The following is a 6,000-nucleotide window of genomic DNA, read 5'->3' as shown; positions in this document are numbered from 1 at the left end:
CAGGTGATCGATCATTTACTAAGAAAGAAACAATGGAGAAAAGGAAGTGTTAGATTTGTTCACCTTTATTTCAAGACAAACGGCCTTGGAAGATTCAGCAAGAGCTGGGGAGAGGGGATGGAAGAAGCACAGGTTTGGAATCAGAGGAGGAACACAGAGGTGACAGAGAGGGTTTCCAAAATAGATTCATTTATTCAACTCTCTTGTCCTAAGGCACCTCTGCTTGTTACTATTATTAAATTTCTTCATATTTCATTGGCTACAGTATAGTAAGTTGAAGACAGTGTAAACCTGCTGTTTTTGTTTTTGTTTTGTTTTTGCGGTACGCAGGCCTCTCAATGTTGTGGCCTCTCACGTCGCGGAGCACAGGCTCCGGACACGCAGGCTCAGCAGCCATGGCTCACGGGCCCAGCCGCTCTGCGGCATGTGGGATCCTCCCGGACTGGGGCACAAACCCGTGTCCCCTGCATCAGCAGGCAGACTCTCAACCACTGCTCCACCAGGGAAGCCCAAACCTGCTGTTTTGGTTGAGTAGCTCTTTGGAAGCAAATTGAAACATAGGCTTCCCACATTTGAAAATCAGGCAAAACTATTTAATCTTTCTAACGTTAGTTTCTATGACTTTAAGAGGGCAAGATGAAAGAAAAAAATAACAAAGACAAACCAACCAACCTAACCACAACCTTTTTCTTTGGGTATTAGAGAACTGGCAAAGTGGCTGTGAGGAGAATCTGCGACCCGGGGACCCTGGAAATGGGATTTATTTGCAGGAGCTAAATAAAAGGGGCATGATTCTCTTCCATTTAAACCGTGCTCTAAAAGGTTTCCACTCTAATTATATTAGTCACCACAGGAGGCCCAATGCTCAGGCATTGCCTAGGCAACCCTCTGTCACAGATGCTGATGCTGCACTGGGGGCTGGGGAAGGGCAGCTGGACCATAGCAGGGATTTCTGACCTTGTCAAGTCTGAGGGTCTCCCTAAATGTTGAGCTATTTCTGGTACCTCCACAGGCTAGTGTTTGTGCTTTCAGAAGGTCTTTCTATATTGCATTTGTTCATTGCCACAGCAGCATCAAATTTGAAAAATGCAAGCTCGTGTGTGGAACAGGTGCTGCTACTTTCTTAGGCTGAGCTCACTGCTTGGTGAACATGCCAATTCCAGGGGCTCTTTGGTCGCTCTGTGGCCCAAATACTGGGCCTTTCTAGGCCAGGAGACCTCTGTGAGCCTTCCATGGCAGTGATGGTGACAGGCCTCCCAAGACTGTCCTGGGAAAAACAGCAAAGAGGCCCTCTTACCCTCATCTCAGTGTAAAATTAAAGAGCTCATAGATGGGCAAATTCTCCTAAATGCAGGGCCTTTGATCTTGGAACCCCTGGACTCCCACAGGGCAGGGCATGGAGGCTGGATGAGGGCCTTCTGGACTGCATCGAAATCCTGTACCAGATCTTGTGTATGTGTGCTTTTCGCTAGGGTCTGTCATTTCTCCAGATTCTCAAAGAGAGTCTAGGAATTTGGGAAAAGTTCAGAACTGCTCTGCCTTAAAAGATGCAGGTCTCACCAAGACACGGCTGAATGGAATGATGGCAATCGCGTGGATTAACATTGCAATTGTAGCAACTACTCCCAGTTACTGGGCATCTGCATCAGTCTGGCACTGTGCTTGAGGCTGTGGGGATGTATTCTCCTTCTGTAACCCGTGGTCCTCATGAGTGTCCTTCCCGGTGGGTGTTACTCTCCCCTTTCAAAGAGCGAACTCCTGAGGCTCAGAGAGTGTCAACACCCTGCCAGGGTCCTGCAGAGACAGAGTGGCAGAGACTGGACAGGGGCCCAGGTCTGGTGCCTTGATGCTGGTGCCTCTCTGGGAAATCACCCTGGGAAGGTGACAATGGCTCAAATGAGGTGTCCTCCTGGGAATCCCTGCAAATGTGTGAGAGACTTCACCTTCCTATCCTGTCTCTTCCTGGAGAGCTGGGAGGGAGACCTTGTTTTTAGAGTTGGTGTCAATCTCCTGAGAAAATCCACATGTCACAGGCAAAGTCTCAGGTGAGGTCCCTCCAATCAGCAGGGGGGGACTTCCCTGGTGGCACAGTGGTTAAGAATCCGCCTGCCAATGCAGGGGACACTGGTTCGAGCCCTGGTCCGGGGAGATCTCACATGCCGTGGAGCAACTAAGCCATTGCGCCACAACTACTGGCCTGTGCTCTAGAGCCCGTGAGCCACAACTACTGAGCCCATGCGCCACAACTTCTGAAGCCCGCACGCCTAGAGCCCGTGCTCTGCAACAAGAGAAGGCACCGCAATGAGAAGCCCGTGCACCGCAACGAAGAGTAGCCCCTGCTCACTGCAACTAGAGAAAGCCCGTGCGCAGCAACGAAGACCCAAGGCAGCCAAAAATAAAAAAAAATTAAAAAAAAATTAAAAATAAATCAGCAGGTGGATTCTTACCTGCAAACCCACAGAGTGCTGGGCTGATCCCAAGGGAAGGTGTCTCATTCATTTCTCTAAAGCTTAACCATTCAATTTTGCCCACACAAGACCTCAGCTGCTTTTAAAGTGGGAAACAAACACTTGAGTTCAGGGTGCTAATGTCCGACACTGGACATCAGTGGCTCTTCTGTCACTGGGGGACAGGGGCCCAAAGCCTCTGCTGAGATGAGACAACAGCACAAAGGAAGAGCCTGTCTAGACCTTGTCACAGGGTCTTGGTGTGTGTCTCTGGGTCCAGGTGAGGACTTGGACCCCTCTTTCAGTGTCTTTGTCCTGAAGGCCACCTGGAAGACTTCACTCACCCTCCATGCCATCCCTCGGGTATCATCTGTCTCCTCTGAGACCCTTTCCCGATTCCCAGGGCGTCTCAGCCCTCCTCCCAGCACGACCCAGCCTGCCCTACACACGCTGTGCCCTTTTCATTAGGTTTCTCTCCTGAGGGTGAGACAGTGCCCCCCTCATCTCTGTGTCCCCAGCACCCTCCCCATGCCCCCTCCCCCTGCCAACCTCTCACCTTTCAGCTTCATTCTCAGACTAGCTGTTCGTGAGAAAAGGGTGCGGGGTGAAGGCAGAGCCCTCACCTATCACAGCCTCCAGGGCAAGGCTGCGTTCTGTCTCAACCTCTCTGTGCCACTTACAAGCTGTGTGACCTCGGGCAAGTTACTTAACTTCTCTGTGGCTCAGTTTCCTCACCAGTAAAATGGAGATAATAATAGTGCCTACGTCATAGGGTTTTGTGAAAAGTAAATGAGTCTGTACATGTAAAATGCTTGGTACAGTGCCTGGAATAGAGTCATAAATGTTAGCTCTTTTGGTTATAATGACTATTATTCATTTTCAGTTCAACAACCTATATATGCTCCTCATTACCCACAGGATAAACTTAAAATTTGTTTTTCATTGACCCCTCTAATCTGGCCACAAATCCCCACTTAGGCTTATCACTCATTGGAGATGAAAAACACATTCCTGTGTATTTTTCCTTCTGACGCTTCTGGTCACCAAATGTGTGAGGGTTTTCCCACACCAGGCAATTGTGCATGACACCAGCTGGGTGTCCTTTAATTCACTTCAAATCTGACATTGTCTACCTGGAGTCAGCTTCAGATCCCACCAGGGAAGGGCTTGGTCCCACAAGACTGTCCCCACTTCAGACCTGTCACAATACCCAGGTCTTTACCTGCATTTCTGAGCCACTGGCTACACATCAGCTTTCCTAAAACCCCTCCTTGGATTTGATCATTTGCTAAAACAGCTCACAGAACTCAGGGAAACAATCACCTATGTTTACTAGTTTATTATATAATAGAGGATACAGATGAACAGCCAGAGGAAGAGATACAATAGGTGAGGTCTGGGAGGGTCCCCAGTTCAGGGGCTTCTGTCCCCATGGAGATGGGGTGCATCACGCTCCAAGCACACAGATGTATTCACTAGCCCGGAAGCTCCTAGAACCTGTACTTTTGGGATTTTTATGGGGCGTCATCATGAAGGCACGATTGATTGTTAACTCCATTTCCAGACCCTCTCCCCTCTCTGGAGGATGGAAGGTGTGGTGCTGAAAAATTGCAAGCTTCCAGTCACGGTTTGGCCTTTCTGGTGACCAACCCCCATCCAAGAGCCACGTAGGAGCCCACCCAGAGTCACCTCAATAGAACAGAAGATGCTCTCATCCCTTAGGAAATTACAAGGGTTTTAGGAGCTCTGCATCAGAAACTGGGGTCAAAGGCTAAATGTTAGAACAAAAGATTCTCCTAGAGCCCCTATTTACAAGGGTTTTAGAAGTTCTGTATCAGGAACTGAGGGCAGAGACTAATGTATATATTTCTTTTTGTTTTACACTCATGCATTTGACACACTAGTCCAGCTTCTACCTCCTTCTTTGTGCTGTTCCGCTGCCTACTTCTCGTTTCTCTGCTCCTTTAATTCCCTTCAACTTCTGTGACCCCAGCGATGTTGCGTGCCTTCCATGAAACTTGGTCTGGACACAGAGCCCAGTAGGGGTGGCCTTGACTTTCTCCCACTGCTTCAGCTGTGGAAGCCCATGGAGGGCAGAGCCTGCTCTGTCTGCTCCTCTATTTGGCTGGCGCAGTACTTGGTCAATTTTTATGAAGTGAATTTGTGGTCTACTTTGGTGTTCGGAAAGAAACTTCCTAGGCCTGGTTTTATTAAGATGAAAGACTCCCTTTATCTTGATTTTCTTGGAAGGCAAAAAAAAAAAAAAAAAAAAAAAAAAAAAAAATCAAAGAAATAAACCCTGAAACATCTACAGTTTTATATAAAAGGCATTATTTCTGAGCTAAATGATTTTTTTCCTAAAGGAAAATTTAGAAATTGTAGCTCCTGGTGGAATTAAAGGAATGAAAATGTAGTCATGCATAGATTCGCAGCAGCTGAAGAACTCTGGGACTCTATTTTGCTACCTTGTACACTTTGGTAAAAAATTCAAGCTTCTGGGCTCGGTTCAGCTTTGCAGTAGCCCGTGTCCCTTGGGCTTCTCCCCAAATTGCATCTTTTCCTAGATTCAGTCAATTATTTGCCTTGGAGTGCATTCGTTTTTCTGAGAACTTCTACACAAGCTGACTCTTCCGGTTGTTCATTGGCAAAGAAATCCTTTGATTTCAAACCAGAATGTCCTCACAAATCATTTGGAACCCAGGGTGACAGGGAAATGTCCCACCTTATCGCTTCCATCACGTCAGCCCTTCCTTTCCTCCCTGTTCCTTTCCTGTCACAGAGCTGTGCCTCTTTATTTTTTATTGGAGTAGAGTTGATTTACAATGTTGTGTTGGTTTCAGGTGTACAGCAAAATGATTCACTTCTATGTGTTTATATTCTTTTTTCAGATTCTTTTCATTATAGGTTATCACGAGATATTGAATACTGTTCCCTGTGCTATACAGTAGGTCCTTGTTGTTTATCTATTTTATATACAGTAGTGTATATCTGCTAATCCCAAACTCCTAATTTATCCTCACCCCTCGCCAACTTTCCCCTTTGGTCGCCATAAATTTGTTTTCTATGTCTGTGAGTCTGTTTGTTTTGCAAATAAGTTCATTTGTATCATTTAAAAAATACTTTGAATTTTATTTAATTTATTTTTTTATACAGCAGGTCCTTATTAGTCATCAATTTTATACACATCAGTGTAAACATGTCAATCCCAATCACCCAATTATCACACCCCCACCCCCACCACCCCCTCGCCACTCTCCCTCCTTGGTGTCCATATGTTTGTTCTCTACATCTGTGTCTCAATTTCTGCCCTGCAAACCAGTTCATCTGTACCATTTTTCTAGGTTCCACATATATGTGTTAATATATAATATTTGTTTTTCTCTTTCTGACTTACTTCACTCTGTATGACAGTCTCTAGATCCATCCACGTCTCAACAAATGAACCAATTTCGTTCCTTTTTATGGCTGAGTAGTATTCCATGGTATATATGTACCATACCTTTATCCATTCTTCTGTTGATGGGCATGTATGTGGCTTTCATGACCTGGATAT

Source organism: Delphinus delphis, chromosome 4, assembly GCF_949987515.2.
Source record: "Delphinus delphis chromosome 4, mDelDel1.2, whole genome shotgun sequence".
Lineage (NCBI taxonomy): Eukaryota > Metazoa > Chordata > Mammalia > Artiodactyla > Delphinidae > Delphinus > Delphinus delphis.
Note: the sequence above shows the minus strand (reverse complement) of the source record.